Source organism: Oryza brachyantha, chromosome 3 (genome assembly GCF_000231095.2).
Source record: "Oryza brachyantha chromosome 3, ObraRS2, whole genome shotgun sequence".
NCBI classification, from domain to species: domain Eukaryota; kingdom Viridiplantae; phylum Streptophyta; class Magnoliopsida; order Poales; family Poaceae; genus Oryza; species Oryza brachyantha.
In genome coordinates, this window is record NC_023165.2 from 26,552,550 (window position 1) to 26,572,724 (window position 20,175).

Sequence of the window (20,175 nt, forward strand, 5' to 3'; positions counted from 1 at the left end):
ACGCCGTCTGCTATGGCCGCCCCGCACGCTTCCGTACGCCGCCCATTTCTAAACCGTGAGCGTGCACGCGGAACACACATGCTGGTTCTAACACCCGTGTAAGTGTGTGCACTATAGGGTATAGGGTAGATATAAGATAGTGCGGATGTTTGACCCTGTGACGACCAAGGTGGATTTGGAACTATAGAGGGTCAATATATAATAATCCATCCGTAAGAAGTGGTAATCTAGTTGGGTGGGGAAAAAATGGATCCAAATATTCAGGGCCCTTTAAAAGGTAAGACTGTGAAAACGACGGAGTAGAAAGGAAGAAATAAATTATGGATTTATCCTGTTGGCAAGAAAATTAATTTGGTTTTATGCATGACAGTGAACAATATTGGGGTGTGCCCTCTGCTCTAGTTTTATGCAGCTAGCCACGGTAATTATAAGCATGCTTCTTTTGCAAGACTACAAGACTTATAACAATATTTTTTTTGTTGGTTTTGAGTATATACACACATAAGAAATTATAAAAATATATATCTATTGTGTCCCACTCACGTGGCTGGTGCCATGCAACCATCTTATGGCACCAATCTAGCCCTCTCCCACGGAATATAACCAATGAGGGGTTAGTGGCGTGGTGTCCTATGACGGGAACAAGATGCTGCGTGTTAATGGTGCGATACTATATCTTTATCTCTGTGACATAATTCAATTTTTTCCTACAAGACTGAAACTTGCTTTTGTGATTGGGGACCTGTAGCACTGTCATACCAGTTTCATCCAAATTCACCTTGTCTCGATGTATGCTTGGTTCGTATGGCATCATACCAAACAGTCTGCTATGCCTTTATGGTTACATTCATGACCAATGTTGAATGTTAGGCAGTCACACCAAACAAAATCAGGGGAGCATGTACAAGCAGGCAAGTTTTTAGGCTGGCGTAACTACTCTTCTTATTTTTCACTACAGGATCCTCTCAGTTCTCACCCTCTAACCATCAGCCTCGTCAGTTGGCTTTTACGTGAAAAAACAATAGATATATTTTTCAATAAAAAAATTATAAATAAAACTCATATACACATGTTGTTAGTGATCTAAAAGTGTTAGTAACAACTTATTTTTATTTACAAATGAATCCATCCCACTAAACCTCCAGCCCACTTTCACTGACCACACGGGATAATTGATTATCCCGTGCGGTTCCGTTATGTCGACTGCATGGGAATGGATTATCCCGTGTGGTTGGGCTATTCGTATGAGAAAACATTGATTTTCGCAGACCCCTAGGTGTAGACGGGCGAGACCTCCACACGGGAAGATGTATTTTGACAGCACGAAAAAAATTTAATTTCTTGTAGTGTTTGGTGATTGTGTGGTCTGATATCAGCTGCTGTGACGCCTCGGTGCACGGAGATCTCACCAATGGTAACGTGTGCGAGCTGCAGGACTTTTATGCAGAAATCAGAGCGGGTGTGCACAATTCCAGATGACACTCATTCCTAGCCAATTCAAATTTTAGTTGCTGCCCAACCGGTGAGTCCAGTTGGAAATTGAGATGGTCACTAAATCAACCAGAGAAACGAGAAATATATAGAGCTTGCAAAAAACACATATGTGCTTGTGTGTTGGTAGCTGACATATCGACTGTAGTGCGAGAACAAAAAGATATACCCTATGATCACGTGTATAATTAAGATTGTCAGTAATAACATTTAACTAAGTTGTATGGAAAATAATAATCTGATATGATATGTTTTGAATATAAACAATACTAAAAATTTGCCCTTAATTTGGAAGGTATATGGTAATCCGATCTAGGTGTGATGAGTACTTGTCTATATCAACTAACGGTATCCCAAGATCCACTTTAACAAGGGATCACCCACGGTGGAGCAGGTCCTTTAAAGAGGGGACGGTATTGAATTAAGACTTTGTTAGATATAAAATATATGTAGTTACATATAATAGAGACTAATATAACATTTAGAGATAAAGATAAAATTCTAGAGAGATACGATAGAATATTGGACCTGTACTCCAAGTTTCTATTTTCTATGTTATATATATCCTATGATCACGTGTATAATTAAGATTATCAATAATAACATTTAACTAACATTGTATGGAAAATTATAATTTGACATGATACGAATATAAACAATACTAAAAGTTTGCCATCGATTTGTAAGGTATATGATAATTCGATCGAGGTGTGAGTTTCAGGTAAGAAACTCTGAAGATGGAGATATGAGCTATGAGAAACGGACTACGTAGTTATAAATTTGATCAAGGCAGCACAAGTGAAATTCACAACTGAGAATATACAATTTGTTTTGGGACTAGTCGAGATAGAACCCATGTCTCTTGACAGATCGAGCTAGCACGGTAGTAGTAAACCAAGAGGTAAATACTGTAGGACTAACGGCGACACATCACAATGCCAATGTGTTGGCTATCCGTGTCGCTCTCAAGGATACTAATGGGAGCGAAAGAGAGATACATCAATGAATTCTCGGCGTCGCCTTGCCATGCTTCCGGATGCCGCTCATTCCGATGGACGAGGCACCTATGTCGAGTTGAGGAAAGATCAAGTACATGTGCTGCACCATGCCAGCCCGGTTCAGCCGGTGTTCTTTTTGTCAAATTTTTATGCCCAGTAGCCCAACAGATTACTGAGGCCTTGTTCGGTTATTCTTCAAGAGGGAAGGATTGAAGAAGATTGAGGGAAAATAATTCCACGTTACAATAGATATGGAATAAATTTCTTTCTAATCCCCTGTGATAGGGATTAACCGAACAAGGCCTGACTGGGATTCTGATAGATGGCTCTCTCAGTGAGATCGTGTGATACTTCGACACCGTGGACACCGGCGAATGGACGCCTGCTACCCGCGTCCGGGCATATGTAAGCTTTTGGTTTGACACCCCTGCGTGCTAGGTTAGGCTGCTACATAATTCAAAATTTAACTTACACGGGAGCAAAACTGGTTGTTGAACATTAACACCATCGGAAGAGTGCGCGCGAAGGGGAAAAAACAAAGAAGTACCGAAAATGGTCAGAAACAATATTACTATTTTATTATATATTTGAAAATGGTTGAAAATGACGGAAAAATTTCATATTTATGAATTCAACTGAATGTCAACTTTAGTATAACGCTAAAAAAAGAAAAAAAACTAAAATTTAGAAACGGTAACCATCGGTGAATATATTATTATATATTAGTTTTTGAAAATGGTATTAGTATGGTCGAGAAATTTTCGTACCATTTTCATCCCTGCTCCTTCCGGTTACATAATACTTGTCATTTTAATTTTGATGAGTATAAGCTCAAACCTTTTAAGCTTTAACTATAAATAACTGTTAAAATATTTATTTAAGAAGTATAAAGATTATAAGTATAGATTAACCTTGACAAATACTTCAATGAAATTATATGTTCGTTGATAACCTTGAAAAATACTTCAATGAAATTATATGTTTGTTGATATTTTTATATATGTTATAATAGAAAATTGTAACACTCCAACCCGTTTGAAGCTTAGCAGTAGCGTGGGTTGGCCCATATGGCTCAGAAGTGAATATGTAGTGGTGGTTTAGTATCACTTTAGAAGTTTAGCTGGGTGAGAGACTCTCCTATAAGCCTTCGTGCTCTAACCATGGTATTCCTGGGTTAACCCTTGTACACAAAATAAGTACAAAAGTGTAAATAACATATTATGTGAATGTGGTTCCGTTCAATGTATAGAGCGGATTAATACGGGTTTTGGAGTGTGTTACAAACATAACATGTATTATGTATCTTGAATGATTAAGTATAAGTATTTAAGATCCACACGTACTTCTGAGATGGACTCTGAATCCCGTTACAAACATAACATATAGTATTATGTACTTGAATGATTTAAGTATAAGTATTTAAGATCAACATGCTTTTCCGAGCTGGAACCTGAAAACTGCAAAGAACCTTCGAAACTGAAGCTACGAGATTTCGGAGCTCTCATTCTGAATCCCTTAGGCAAACTAGTGGAATTCGGTGGACGAAAAATTTTCGTGACACTCTGTAATGGCTTCCAAATGCCGGCCATGCTTAACCAAGAGCCTCCGAAACCGAAGCTACGGGGTTTCAGAGCTCTCATTCTGAATCGCGTAGGCAAACTAGTGGAATTCGGTAGACGAAGAATTTCCGTGACACTCCGTAATGGCTTCCAGACGCCGCCCATGCTTAACACGCGTGCACACACGCATATCGCATATGTAAGCCTGATTGGAACTTGGGATGATCAGCGTATCAATATGGAAAATGTTAAATATGTAGCATTAGTGGCAATATATAGCATATGTGTGCTTGGTGTGTTCATGGTTGACAGTACACTAACCATACCTGAATGAATGATTTTATGGTCTCAGAGGGGTACCTTTCAAAAACCGTAAAATTCATCCACATAAGTAATGAGATAATACGAGCAAGAGAGTGATCATCTGCGAGACTGAGAGGCAACATTTCACTAGAGTAGCATCATATATATGAAGAGGCAAGAGAGGACTAGAAGTTCATTACTCACACCTCCCCACCCCAGCACAAATTAAATTCATCTGTGGATGACAAAATACACAACCTTCCAGAGTTTATTAGAGGTACCAGATGGAGTGGTGGGTGTACTTTACTCATCGGAATTAAATTGTTGATGCCTATAATTGTGCATATACGGGTACATTTTTTTTATAAGTTTTAGTGTAGCAAAGGAGAACTAGGAAAAACATTTGATCATCAATTTTAATCATGAAAGAAAACACCATGGAAATTATGACACAAGTAAAAAAAAGACAAAAACATATGTCAATAAGGAACATATGTGAAATAGCAAATAACTTACATATACAGGAAAGAGTTAATAAGAACATGGTGAAAGAAATTAATGAAATCGAATTAAACATATAATGTCACTTTTGAAAGGCAGAAGTGACCAAAAGTAAAATCTGATCTTAATTTTCTATTAACAAAACTACCGTTGGGATTTATGACACAGGAAATTTTCGCATCCTTGAAAAATCACCTCAAAATACAAAATTAACTGAAAATACCAAATTTTAAACTAAAAATATATAATACATTTTAGTACTGACGTCCTCCAGTTCGATGCCATAAGAGAAATTTTAATCTTATGCTACAGGACTAAAGCAAGGATTTACCGTTTGGATTTATCCTAAAAACATTTTAAATAAGAGATTTTTAAATATCTTTGAAAAAGTATATCAAGATAACATATTTTTTAGTGTAACAATTTCGAAAATGCTTTGTGTATGACCCAGGCGTACCATACGTGTACGGCGGAGACGGGAGGCCAGCTCTTTCCGTCCACGAGCCACGGCTCCGCGCTAGTGCGCAGGCGTTCCAGTCGTACATGGATCATACGTCCGGGTCGTATGTATAGCGGCATTGTAAAAATTTTATACATCGAGATACATGGTACTAACGGTATCCGAACTTTGTATTAATTTTTTTACCTTAACATATTTTTTAAGGATAAGAAAAATCCTTAAAATAAAGTCAATCGGTACAAGCTGTAACAGCAGCTCTTTCACGTGTAACTTTGTGACTCGATGCCCCGGTGTCACCGTTGCATCCACATATTCATCATCTCTGGATGCCAAGCATACATTCTGTCAGCCAGACAGACATGCATTTCAAAATTCCACAGCTTGGTATGCTTTTATGGTCACATCCTTCGCCATGACCCGTCGTGATTTTACTGAACGGCGTGCCCTGACGATGAACCCGTTTGTCGATGCAGCGGCCGCGGTTTGATTGCGGCGGTGACAGATGCTTAGGGGTGGTGACGCTAATCAGCCGTCCACAGCCATCTGCTTCGCCTTCCTCCTGGTGCCGTTCATTCCGGTAGAGAAACTTGCAGGGTATGTATGCGCTTGGTCTCAAGAGAAAAATGCTAGTGATGACATGTATGATATAGAGAGAGAGCTTCAGAGGTTATGCAAGAAAGAAGATTGATGATGATCAGACTACTAAACGGTATATTCTTCGCAAAATATTTATATATAGAAGTTTATCGTATCATATTTTTAAAATAGATTTTTAACTTCGTAGTAGATAATTTTATTATTTATATTATTAAATATGTATCACAAAAGTTGAAAAATTTTCATCTTCATCCAGCAAAAAGAACATAGAAATCATGAAGGTGCATATGCAGTACACGTCGGCATGTCGTACACAGGATACAATGTAGTACTAGCTTGGCACATGTTATGGGTATCTAAAATTGCCTCTTAAGAAAATGAAGGCTACCATCGTTTTGCTTTCGCTTCTGTTTATATGCTAAAATTTGAACTTTAAATATAATTATAAAGTTAATTTATGGTTTTTCGTGGTAGTTTATTTAATGATATTTGTTTTTTAATAAAGATGGAAGCCAAACTATGTAACATGAGCTTCTTTTTACCATCATTAAAAAATATCTCGAGATACCTTTTTTATGTAAAAGTTTAGTATCTATTTAAGATATAATATATGTTTGTTGATATAAAAAATTTTTATACTTCGTCGACATACTTCTTAAAGATGAAAAAAAAAACCATGTAATGGGGCCGATCCGTCGCCATAAATAAAATCAGTTACTAGCATAGACACATGCGCATCTGTTTTGATAGAAATTTTTTATTTTTTAAACCTTTTTAATAAATAATTTTATTACTAAACCTCCAGCGAAAATATTTATGCTGTATGAACCTTTTGGCCATGGCATCAAAATTGACGTGACAAAACGGCAGCATTGTCTTGTTGCCACGCCACTGAAAATGGTGTGGCAAGGTTGTCACGCCATGTCACGCCAACAAGCCTGCGTGACAGCGTTGTCTTGCCACGCCTGCAGTCAAAAGATTCAGTTTTGAAAAAATTTTGCATGGTGGTTTAGTAATAAAATACTTGCTAAAATATTTATTTAATAAAAAATTTTCGTTTTGATGTCTGCTTAACTGCTCTGTACTAATTATAGTATCCTACAACAATATCGTGCTTACGAGTTAAGAACTCTATGTTACACGGCTCCTGCGTACAAATCTCTCATGTACGCTCAGAAAGTATAGTCATGAGTACAACGTTCTCTATTGACAGTATTATATTGCTAGTATTATCATCATTAGAATAGTCTTGACCGTTAATTTTATATTTTTAATACCAACAAAAAAATTCTACTACTAATAATAGTTGATAGCATAAATTGATCTAATCTATTCTTAAAAAAATAAACGGTTAGTTCGTCTATGTGTAAATAGTATTGCAGAACCACTGTTAGTAGGGATGAAAATGGTACGGGTATTTTTCGCACGCCCGACCGACCTGAGGCTCGTGGGAAGAATATGGGAAACAAAAATAGATACCCGTAGTATCCAAGTTCGAACTTGAATCCGCAAAAAAAATATGGGTTAGGATGGAAAGAGCTATATATGCCCACATATCGATCCCATATTATCAAATATGGAATAAAATATATTATAATTCAACATATAAACATGAAAAATATATTATGAGTCCTCATATAAATATGATAAAAAAATGAGTTATTCACTATTGTACAGTAGTATCTAGTATCGTATATTTTTACTTAAATTATCATTTTTATATTCTAATCATACACACACATGTATGTATGTATGTATGTATGTATGTATGTATGTATGTATTAATTAGAGGTAAAAATAAATATCATTTCTTAATCCAATTCTGAGAAAAATATGGGTTAGGATTTGAGACAAATGATATATTATCTGCACTGTCCGTACTCGATTCCGAATTAAAAAAATGAGTTAGATATGGAAATGTATCTGACCAGATCCGACCTGTTTTCACCCCTATCCGTTAGACCCATAGGTACCGTACATCCATAGTCAACCAAGTTGCCGACTTGTATTCGAGTCGGAGTGCAAGAAAAACGGGAAATGGCTGTGCCGCCGCGCTGCAGAATGCATATGGATGACCTGAAGCACACTAGACGATCAGCAGACATCCATCCCATTCTTGCGATAATGCGACTTGAGATGTTGCGCTGGCTCTGCCATCTCGGTGTAGCTATCACTACAAGTAACGTGTGCAAACTACTGGAACTCCTTGGACGCTATGAGGATTTGCTACTCCCGGTTAGCTTCCGGATGTCACCCATTCGTAGTAGAGTTATGATTTGTAGTGTTGGTAGTTCAAAGTTGTAGCCACTGGCCGGGGAAATTAAGCCTAGCTGGTAATTTGGATCACCACTACAGCAATCATAGAATCGATTGAACTCGTGGGTAGCTGCCTGTGTTGGGATCATATATAAATAGGACAATTTTATCATCACTAAAAATACATCTCGAAATTTATCCTTTAAATTTAGGTATGTTGAGGTACAAAGTACCTAAAAGACACTAAAGAAAATATGATACATAATTACTCCTATAAATATGAAACAGAACTGAGAGCTAATCAATTAATCATGCATGAAGTTGGCTTTTAACTGAAAGCTAATAGCTATGCATTAGGTTGGTGCCTAATATCTGGATTTGATGGACGTATTTCTTCTCAACTGCGAGACGAAGGACACAAAAAGGAGTTACGGTCCATTTACTCCATGATGCAAAAAATGATTCTTTTCGTTGAGCTTTGTGACTCAAAATGATTCTTTGCATAGTTTATTTCCTTACATGTGAACTGATTGGTCTAGCCTTGCATAGAAAATGAAAAGCCAGTGTGTGAAAACAATAACCGCAATAAAACCAAACAACTAGAAGGTTTAGCGCCGATCAATTCTGAACATCTCCTTTTCACTTAGCCGACGATCAACCTGGACAGAGGGTATATACTTCTAGTTCTTATACTACTCCTCTAAATTAAAGTGTACACACCAAAATGCTATTCCATACCTCCGTGTGTGAAAATTACAGTGCACGTCACAATATACTACATTACTACACTTAGCAGTCTTGTACTACTCCACTTCTAAATTACAGTCTATATAACACAACTAATTTACAACATCAATCGTTAACCGATCCCAAATGCAGACCAAGTATTCCATCCATCCGTTTCTGATATTGTCAATGTTGTTGAATGAAGATTTTCGTGATTGCCAGTGATCATGTCCACAAATGCTTGCTCCTGATGCCGTTCATTCCGATACGTAGAAGCAAGACTACAAAGCTGGATCAAACTGGTGAGAGAATAACATTTTTATTGGACGGTTTATATATGTAACTCATGGATTATGGGCTTATAATCCTTTGAATAGACATACTTTGTTTACTTGCAAATTGCAATGTACCCAAAAGAAGAGACTCCGAGTCTCGCACGAGCAGAAGTAATATTGTTCGGGTGATGTCTTGCATGGGTGAACATTACATAGATATACACACAATGGCAAGCATAAAAGTTTTATTCATAAATTATTTTTCATTTGCAAATATGCTATTTGGCTTATTCCATAAAAAAGTCAAACAATCACCTCTTAGTTGAGTCCGATCCGGTAGAACACAAGACATAGTATACTAACATTGTGTTCTTTTCCACAAATTATTCTTGACTTGTTCATCGACTTTTGTACATGTTTTCAGAATTGCTAAATGATATATTTTTTTAGAAAGTACACATATAAAAATTAATCGTCTTACCTTACTAAAGTAGATTTCTAACTTCATTATAGTCAATTTCATAGTTTATACCATTAAATAGCTTATAGCTATCAAAAATATCAGAAAATATTTTCTCTTTTATTTACAAAGAAGTCAACATCCTTCTGCACCTATGTTCTCAAAGACATTTTCCTTTTCAACAACACAGTGTCGCATCGAGCTCATCTTCACATCTTAAATAATTGGATAAAAACTTGATGCCAAACCCAATAAGACATACACAGCAACCCATCTTTCGGTGAACTCAAGCAAGCCTAACCAGCATGAACAAAGACCGCGGCTTATCTCTGACTATGTGTATTACTTTAATTATGACTAGGACATTTATAACAAATAATTTTATAGGGGAAATATCAAACTGAAGATGATATTTGAGGTGGTTTATGTAATTTTCCTTAATTAAACAAGTAAAGTCGTAAAAAAGTAAGTATATATTTAAGAATTTTTCCATACTCTTAAATGTCCTATCATTTTAATATCTAAAGCTCGAATACAGTTGAGTTCATTATTCAAGTTCTCAGCTTGACCACATACCCAATTTCTTAGAGACTAAGCTTTTCAATTGAGCAACTCGTACATTCTTCGTCAACGGTATAACATTGGTTCACTGGCGTTCCTTGTCGATCATGAGAGAGCTGGAACTAAAACACAGTTACATTTATTCCACTGGCAGTAACAAGAGCAGCCATTCTACGGCGAGAGCACTGGCTGCAGCGTTCTGGTGGCAATCCGTCCAACATATTGCTGCCGCCTGCTTGGCATCCTTCCCGGTGCCTCTCATTCTCACGGAGAGCAACTAATGAACATGTCCCAACTGATGTAAGTATCATCATATATTCGTTGATGCTTGCGGCTCGCCTGCTCTTAATATGTAAAGCGAAACGTACATACACAGCTTGCATGATGCAATGGTGACAGAAAGCTATGCCTTTTTAAGTGCTTATACTTTAAGAGCAACTTTACCTTCCTTGAGAAAAGTATCTCTATCTCATGATACATAATACCTAAAGGTATGAAATTTGAGTTTTGTTTATCATCCTTTATAAATAACCTTGATATACCATATTTTGGGCCTGTTTGGTGCAGCTTTAGATTCTGAGAAGCAGTTGCTTGGTAGCCAGCTTCTGAGAATCTGGAAAAGCTCATAAACCCAGCTTCTCCAGATTCTGGATTCTTAGTTCATTTTTCAGAATCTGTAACTACAGATTCTCAGAAGCTGTGGACCGTTTGGGGCAGCTTCTGGCAGAAGCAGCTTCTGCGAAAAGCTGCAGCTAGGAAAAGCTCCCCAAACAGACTCTTTTAGGGCTAGCTGGGGGGGATAGTGCGAGTGCTTTGGATCCCCAAATTTTAAGGTAACATGTATAATATTTTTATATAAATATTATTTTTAAATGTTTATGATAATAATATATATATATATATATATTATTTGATTATTATTATTATATAGTATGATAAGGACATCTATTTTAGTTTCACACCGGGGAATGATCTCAATGTAGATACAATTTATAGTGTTAATATCAATAGGACAAATTATTCAACCAGCCATAGTTGATACAGTAGTATGAATAAATTTATTTATTGATTGGAAGAAATAAAGGCATAGATTGTTTCTACTATCAAATATTTGATTTTTTGGTAGATAGCTATTTTATGATATAAATAATGGAGTTAACTACTACAAAGTTAAAACTCTACTTTAAAAATATGAGATGATCAACCTCTATATAGAAACTTTTTTTTACAAAAAATGCAATAATTAGTAGTTTGGGAAGTATGTGCTAACAACCGAGCTATAATCTTGCACTGTTTGAGTGAAAACGAACATGGAAAACAACTCTTTTCTTTTTGCTCTTGCTGTCTAAAAATATAAGAGCATCTAGAGTTTAAATTTATAAGAACATCTTGAGCCACCTACTTATCTCAATCAAAGATAACCATCGATAATTTAATTTTCTCGCATACTTTCCAATCCCCACCCATCACAACCATCTATTCTCTTAACCTTAATCTCTTCCCCATCTCCTATCACAACCCTACGTTCTCTGAACCTTAATCTCTTCAAAAATAACTGTAAGGCTGAGTTTTATTCAGCAAAAAGCTATGGCAACTTTATGAAATGCAAAACAAGCTAGTAAGCCCTTAGCGTATCATTAATTAATTAAGTATTCATTATTTTGAACTTGAAATTATGGTTTTATTTGATTTTTTTAAAAGCAAAATTGCTATATAAATATTTTTTAAAAACATACTGTTTAGTAGTTCGGAAAACATGCTAATAGAAAATGAACTTGTGGACGGAGTTGATAGATGAACTCAGCCTGAACATATTTGACGCATGGAGTAGTTGATAAACAGCTACGAGGATCGTCAATAGTGGACAAAAGGGTAAAACACGTGTCGTGTTAAAACTGTGCTGGTGTTTTGTGGATGGAGTGTAGACCGGAAAACTGCATTGTGGGAATAATTCTGTTGTGAGAGATATTAACTCATTTCCTCATGGTAATACTGAAGTAGTGGATGCAGAATTGAGAATCAGTGGCCTGGCAGTAACGCAGTCTGGCATTGTGGCAACTGGCAAGAGATGACAAGGGAGAAAAATACAGTTCTCATCGGCGCAAATTCGTTTAACTGTTATTAGCAAATAAACGTAACTCTTGAGCTTGGGCAACGGCTGGTTGTTCATGAGTGTCAGTGGTTGGATGCGTCACCCAAAATATGGAATATAATTGAACTAGCCGTGTTGGTGATGATGATTAATTGAGTATTAGTTATTATTTTATTTTAGCAAATATATAAAAATTTGAGTACGAAACACGCCCGGTTAGCAGTTTGAAAACGTGCTAATGAAAACAGGTATAAGCCAAAAAGAATGGGCAGCACTTAGTTTTTATTATCTGACAGAAGCTGGAAGCTAGTTTACCATGTGTCGTCCCACTGATATCGACGCACACATATGCATGTTCATGGCATTTTGTCATTGGATTGTCCGGCACGTTAATTAGTACGGGCAGCAGCATAGATCAGGATCGTTGTGTCTGCAGGTGCCTCCCTGATAGCCGAGCACTCGGCAATAGCCCATGCACATGCCTGTGTTGCATCCTCGTAGCCGCGCACACACCATCTTCTCCTCGCCTACATCTAAAAAATTCGAATTGTGCAGCCAGTGGTTAGACCATGGATGTTATGTGATTCATTAGCCATATTTAATACGTCAATTTTACTATCCTTCCGGTTGCTTTATAACTTAAGGTATCAAATTTTCGGTACATCAGGTGCTTTTTTTAAATACTCCCTCTATATTTATTTATATGATACCGTTGACTTTTACATATATGTTTGATCATTCGTCTTATTAAAAATTTATATCCAAATATATAAAATTATAAGGCATACTTAAAATTCTTATAATAATAAATCATATTATAACAAAATAATCAATAATAATATTTTTGAATAAAATGAATAGTCAAACGTGAAACTAGAAATCAACGGTATCATATAAAAAAATATAGAAGGAGTAATAGTAAAATTACCCTACTTAATAAGTTAATATTTTAATAATAATAACTAAAAGACACTATGAAAACATATAATATCTGTGTGGATTTGTTGACTGCAGAACGAAATTACATTACCGAACCTTGAGAAGCATGAGAAGATGAGAAAACAGTGGCCATGACCATGAGGGCTGCCAAGAACACGGCAGCCTTGCAATTAGTCTTGCCTAGAAGCGCCATCTTTTTGGAGATTCAGATTCACAGCCAGAGGGAAGCTAAGCGTTTAGCTAACCCTTTCCGTAGTTCCCTATGTTTGATGGGCAATCCTCTCACAGGTGTTTATATAGAGCTATAGAAGAAGTGTTTGGACGATCCATTCCTAATCTTCTTTATCATTCTTTAATTAGCTTTTATCCTATTATATCTCATCAGGACATTAATAATGTCTTCTTATTTCCTCGACGTCTCAAATTAGTAGCATGGCCTATATTTGGAACATTTTGCATGCATAGATGTTATCCTAGCACATCGCATCACAACATTAATATTGTTTAATTCTTGACATCTCAAGACTAAGCATCAGTCCATATATTAATGACACATACTGTATAAGTAATGATGTTTGCTTCGGTCCAATAAAAAATACCTCGAGATACCGGTACCTTGTGGTACCAAATCGTTTTTGATCGTTGGATCTAACAGTGCATATCGTACTTAGCTAAATCTAATGGTGGAAAATGATTTGGTACCTCGAGGTACCGGTACCTCGATGTACTTTTTGTTGGACCGGAGCAAATCTCATAAGCAATACATCACTGGATCCCATTTCTTAGGGATGGAGTAGTTATTATTCTGGATATGGCTTTATCAATTAGGCCCCAATGTTAATAGGCCACCTAAATGCGAGATTCTAAACTCAAGATCTAATAACCTAACAATATTTTTATAGTTATTGAGTAGGTACCGAGAGATACTAAAATTTTAGTGTAAAATTTAGTACCTTAAGAATCGTAAAATTGCTCATAACATAATCATCGATTCTTGATCAATATAGAATTTGATGGTGATATACTGACCGGATGAATGTGATGAAGCTGTTAATATATGAAACTATAGATGAAAACCTCGCCTTTGGTTGTCCCTTTGTAGCGTCAATGATGTGGTAGGCATCCTGCACCATAAGGCACCGTTGTTGGAAGTCAAGATCGACGTCAGCAGTGGTCCATTTGCAGTTGTCTAAATGCATCCATCCATCTTTATCTTCACAAACTCTGCCTGCACAAGAGTTGATTACACAATGAACTCATCCAGTGTGTGCTGATATCAATCGGGCTCTTTTAACTGTAGACAATATCTATCTGCTTAATTGCAAGAACGAACAAATAGCGATCAAACCTAGCTCAAAGACAGCATTTAGTTATGCGATGATATGTATGGCATGTGTACAACTACACATCAGCTTTCAGGCAGGACTGATCAGACATTCTATCAGCTTGGTGGCTTGGTTAGCTTCACGTGTCGACGACAATCAACATCCTTGTCTTTTCACTTCTTTTTATACTTATAAGTCTTTAAATTTTTCAACTTTTACAGTTAATTTTAAATTTCTTTTATCACATCTTATTTTTCAGACTTAGTTTTTATATCACAAAAACACATATAAAATTTTCTTTTATAAATTATTTTTTATTTATAAATACGTCGTTTAACATTTTCTAAACAAAACCAAACGATCGACTCCAAATTGGGCCAAACACATAGTCACACTGACCCTGCCTGGATGGTTGGGGCAGCCCGTGCGAAATCATCGTGGATGTCGACGGCTACGCCTAACCGATAAAACATTTCCCTGTTGTCACTCGTTCCTATAAACTGTACAGCTAATTCTTGTTCTGCTGTAGAATGGTATATATAGACAGGGCATGAGTGTCCTGCTGGAATGGACAAGCTGCAAGTTAAATTTGGGCTTGTTTATTCGTTACTTGAACCAAGGAATTTTCCATGGAGAATCTATATATTATTTTTATTTGATTTATATTTTTGAGTCTGGAAGTCGAGACCAATCAATGAAGTTTGCCTTTTTCGAGTGGTATGTTTTACCCGGTGCATTTTAACCTCGGTAATTGCGTGTTACAATTGTCAACCTTGTTATAAGCACGTTGTGTGATAATTTTTTTTTTCAAATGTGTCCTTATAACCTCGCAAAGTTAAAGATATGTCATTAGTATCCCAATAACATGTGGGACTCGCATGAGTTAGTTATACGTGGGTCATGATGGCATACATCCTATTTTACAAAATTATAATGGCATCCTTGTAATTTTCCAAAAAAAACTCACGAAGCGCCCATGTATTGCAAGCATGTCATGTAAACAGCTTGAATGTAGGGTTCATCTACATCTTGTGAATTGTTTGTTGTATCTCTCTGTAATGTTGTTCTATAGTCCCAAGGGACTTGGTTTTCGTCTGATTCTCGAACCACAAAGGGCATTTTTAAATTTTCCACTATATTTTTTCAAGGACGTTACCCCAATGGTATTTCTGTTAATGATTTCAGAAGAAAAAAATTACTCTCTCTGATTGTTTTGGTTTGACGTCATTGACTTTTTGATCTACGTTTGACCCTTCCTCTTATTCAAAAAATTTATATAATTATTGATTTTTTATTATAATTTGATTTATTACTAAGTAACTTTAAGTATGATCTATATTTTTGTATATTTGGACAAAATTTATAAATAAGACAAAGGGTCAAACGTAAATAAAAAACGGCGTCAACGAAAAACAGAGAGAGTAGATATTAGAAAGCAATATCACTTTCTTTTATTGTTACACTATATAATTTACTGCTGATACATGATTTATTTCCATTACAACGCATGAACACCTAAGTAGTATATCAAATTCTTACATTACTTTTTTTTTATATCAAATTGATTGCAATACTCCCGCCTCAGCGTACTGACTCCTCCTACCAATTTAACATAACTAATGCTACACTAAATTAATTTGTAGCAACGCGGAGAACCAAACATACCTCGATCCCAACTAGCTCATGCAGTGTACAGACAGACTCTGCTTCAGTTCTGGCCTAACATATTTGCTCCAACGCTAACCTACAACCTAGTGCAGTTGGTTTCCGAACGACTTGCATCAATCTTAGCACATGTTGTTCCTTGGATGCTGCTTGAGCGTCATTACCGTCTCGGTTAACTCCAGACTGGAGAACTCGTCTGAGGTGCTTTCCCAATGCCACTCATTCCGATGGAATACGCCAGTCATATTTCTCATGTACTCCTTGGATGCCACTCATTCTGACGACAAGAGCAGATCAGGTTTAAACGAGGTCTCATAATTTGTGCCTTTGTTATTCTTATCTACTGGAGTGTCTAGCAAGCTAATTAAATAGAGCAGCACAAGTGATCAAAGTACCCATGTAGAGTGTGGTGCCCCTTTGCTGGCTGATGGAGCTCCATACAAACACACCTGGCTACTACAAGAGCATTTTTCTCATCCTTAGATACCATTATTTTCTTGCTTAAAAAATAGTGGTACCTATTGTTACCTCTTCAAGGATAATAAAATTGCTCCAACTACAAAGTGTGGGGAGGGAGGGTCCTTATGGACCAAATTCGGGATAGTCACACGCACACCAAAGAGATGATTGATAAAGACAACCGAACATAATAAATGCTATATCTATATTGCAATCATGTAAAGAACAGAGTACAATTAATAAATTAAGGGAAAACATATACTCTATTATGGAACCACCCATTTAAAATTAAGCAATAATGTTTGCAGCATACATTTAGCCGTAAACAAAAAATAATAGTAAACCTATCATTTGTAAATAAACTTTTGAAACACAATTGATATCTTAAAAAAATTGTTAATAGATGTAAAAAACGTACAGCTATGAACACAACTCATGGTAGTGATGCTCAGGAGTGATTCAGTTGCTAGCAAGACTTCATTGAACTGTTAAATATTAGTTAATCCAAATTTAGAACATAAATTTTTGGCACAAAATGATTTAACTTCTTTAAATTACAACTCCTAACCTCGAATTCTCAAGGCGATCAAGCGTTCTTTAAGCTCCAACAATGAGATTTTTTACCATTCTTAAAAAGTAACTCAAGTTATTGTATTTTCAGTGAAGAATTTAGTATCTTAACGTACGATACGTTAATGATACCTTAATGTAACAGAATTTTAAAAAAGTTTTAGTATCTCAAGATATATGCTAAGGATGATAAAAAAAATACCATTAAATAATACCCCTAATGATAGTACAATTTAGCAACATGATGATCGTCTTAGAATTAACCAACAATATTACAGCAGGATATAATGGTATATGAACAATATGGGTCGTGGCTGTACCGGATGCCCCCACCCTGCCTACCGGGTGCGTTGACCCTGGTTGCAGGTCATCGGGAGAAAACTAGTACATGATGGGTAAAAAGAGCTAAATTACATATTTACAAATGTAAAATAATTTATAAATAAAAGTTTTATATGCATGATCTTAAAAATCCGAAGGCATTGGATAAAAATAAAATACAATAAAAATATTGAAATCAACTATAAATTTATAAACTTAATGTTGAGAATTTAAATTTTGATTTGTAAGTATAAATAAAAGCGAACATATAAGGGCGTGATGAGTTGGTGACAACAAGAACGTGAGCGTGTGTTTTCCAGAGTGCGGCACGCCACTCGTTCCTCGTTCGGATCAAATGCCGTCGCATTGGCGGACATGGTTGCATCATTGATCAATAAGTTGTCGAATGTCTTGTCGTTTGAGGTAATTTAGTTTCAATTTCGAGCAAGAGATCAGCACGGTTCGGTTTCTTCGAAAGACCGATGAACCAGACATTAAACCGCCACCACGGGTCCAACCGGACAGCATTGACAAGGGGCCACTTAAAAGGGGTGATGGTAAACTAAACTTCATATTTGTAAAAATATAGTTTTTGCATAAAACTTTTATATATATGTATTTATTAGGGATCTAAAAGACAATGTTGAAAAATAAATTTTGATGAAAAAGCCTCAAAATCAACTCTAAATTTAAGGTTAAAAATTTAAATTTTGGTGTAGAAGTACAAACATAAACAGAAAGATGACGGAACAAATCCTGCTTATTGCTGATGGCCATGTACATCGTTTTTTTAGCAAAATAAATTAAATATCACGGACTGTTAATTTGATTACAAGGACAAATTAAATGTTTTAAAAGTAAACTTAACAAATTGTTTTAAACAAATGGTCCAAGTGGTACGATAAAAGTAATTTCTTCTAGAAAATGCAATTTTCTTAAACGTAAAGCAAATATTTTGTTTCAATAACTTGGCCAATTAGCTTTCGGAGAATTGTATGTGCAGCCATCGAAGACAGAACGCAATATTTATCTTCACACGATAGAAAATAAGATCAGCTTGATGTCAAGCCTTCATAACATGGTAACCAAACTTAGACATGTTGCCTACTGTCCCTAGTTTCTCCCCCACAGGGGATGCATAGTGCTCCAGGTATAATAGAAACACCAACATTTATGTGCTACATGAGTCCAGTGCCCGGTAGAGAAATGTTGCCATGAATATCGTTCATTAGCTTACCATCTATAACATGTGGTTACTAGTATATTGTTCTAGCTTCATAGCCACCATGACTCACCTCAAATAATTCAGAACGATAAAGTTGTTTTCTCGATGCCGCTCATTCCCAACGAATCCGTTGGTCCATTTTCTCGATGAGCATAATTAACCTAAATCCACGTTTGTTGGTTGGACAACTAATGAGGAACAGTTTTCGTTGGATATGAATGCATAATCATAATACTACGATTTATTTTTCGTACCACGTAGAAAAACTAATTTACTAGGGCAACTCAATAGATAAAGTTGCAAATGTCACAACCGAGAGGTACGTGGAGGTTGGCTACATATATATACACGCACATGAATGAGAATCGACTTCACATGTGAGTTATATGCTAGCTGATGCATGACATAAATTAGCTTTATTTATAATTGGAGGATCATGTGCACATGGCCAGATCTCCCGTGAACTACTACAGTGGTTAAACATATTTGAGTAGTTGGCACTTGTGGCAACTTCATTGATGTCAAGTTATGTCGTTTAGTGTTTTAAAGATAATTATAGGAAAAAATGTGTGTATTGATAAGAGTGGGTATGTAATTGTGTAATTTCTGAAATATTTAATTTAAATATAAAATAAATGATATACATAGATTTGCCTCGAAAATTACAGTTATAATATCACAAATTTTTAGAAATTTATTCTAATGTAAAATTAGTTATAAGTATTTTAGAAGTTTGATTAAATCTAGCTTATTATTAAACTAATATTTTATGAGAGTGAGTAATTTCCTTAATCAGTTAATCCATCTCGTCAGCAATCTATATTTTCATTCATACTGAAACCCCAAATTCCAAAACCATCGACTCCATACTGGCACCTGAATTTTACTACCGTTTCGTAATGAAATATGTTTGACCTTTTTAATTGTAACGTTTAATCATTCGTCTTATTCAAAAATTTAGTATAAATATAAAAAATGGCAAGTCGTGCTTAAAGTTCTTATGATAATAAAGTAAGTCACAAGCAAAATAAAAGATATTTTCATAATTTTTTGAATAAGACAAATGGTTAAACGTTGCAACCAAAAAAATCAAACATGTTACGTTATAAAACGGAGGAAGCAGCAGTCTAGCACGAACAAACACCTCGCACAACGCATGACCACAAATTTGTATTCGCGGTCACTCCATACATGACCGTATATTTCTAACAGTCTGTACATGTTTAATTTGACCTATGAACAAGAACTCACGTAGAAGATACAAAACTTAAACTTTGGAGTTTATATTTAAATTTGAAAACTAAAATTTGAAGTTGATTTTACAGTTTTTCAACGTAGTTTATTTTTCAGCCCTTACTTTTAGATCACTCAAACACATATAATTTTTTAATA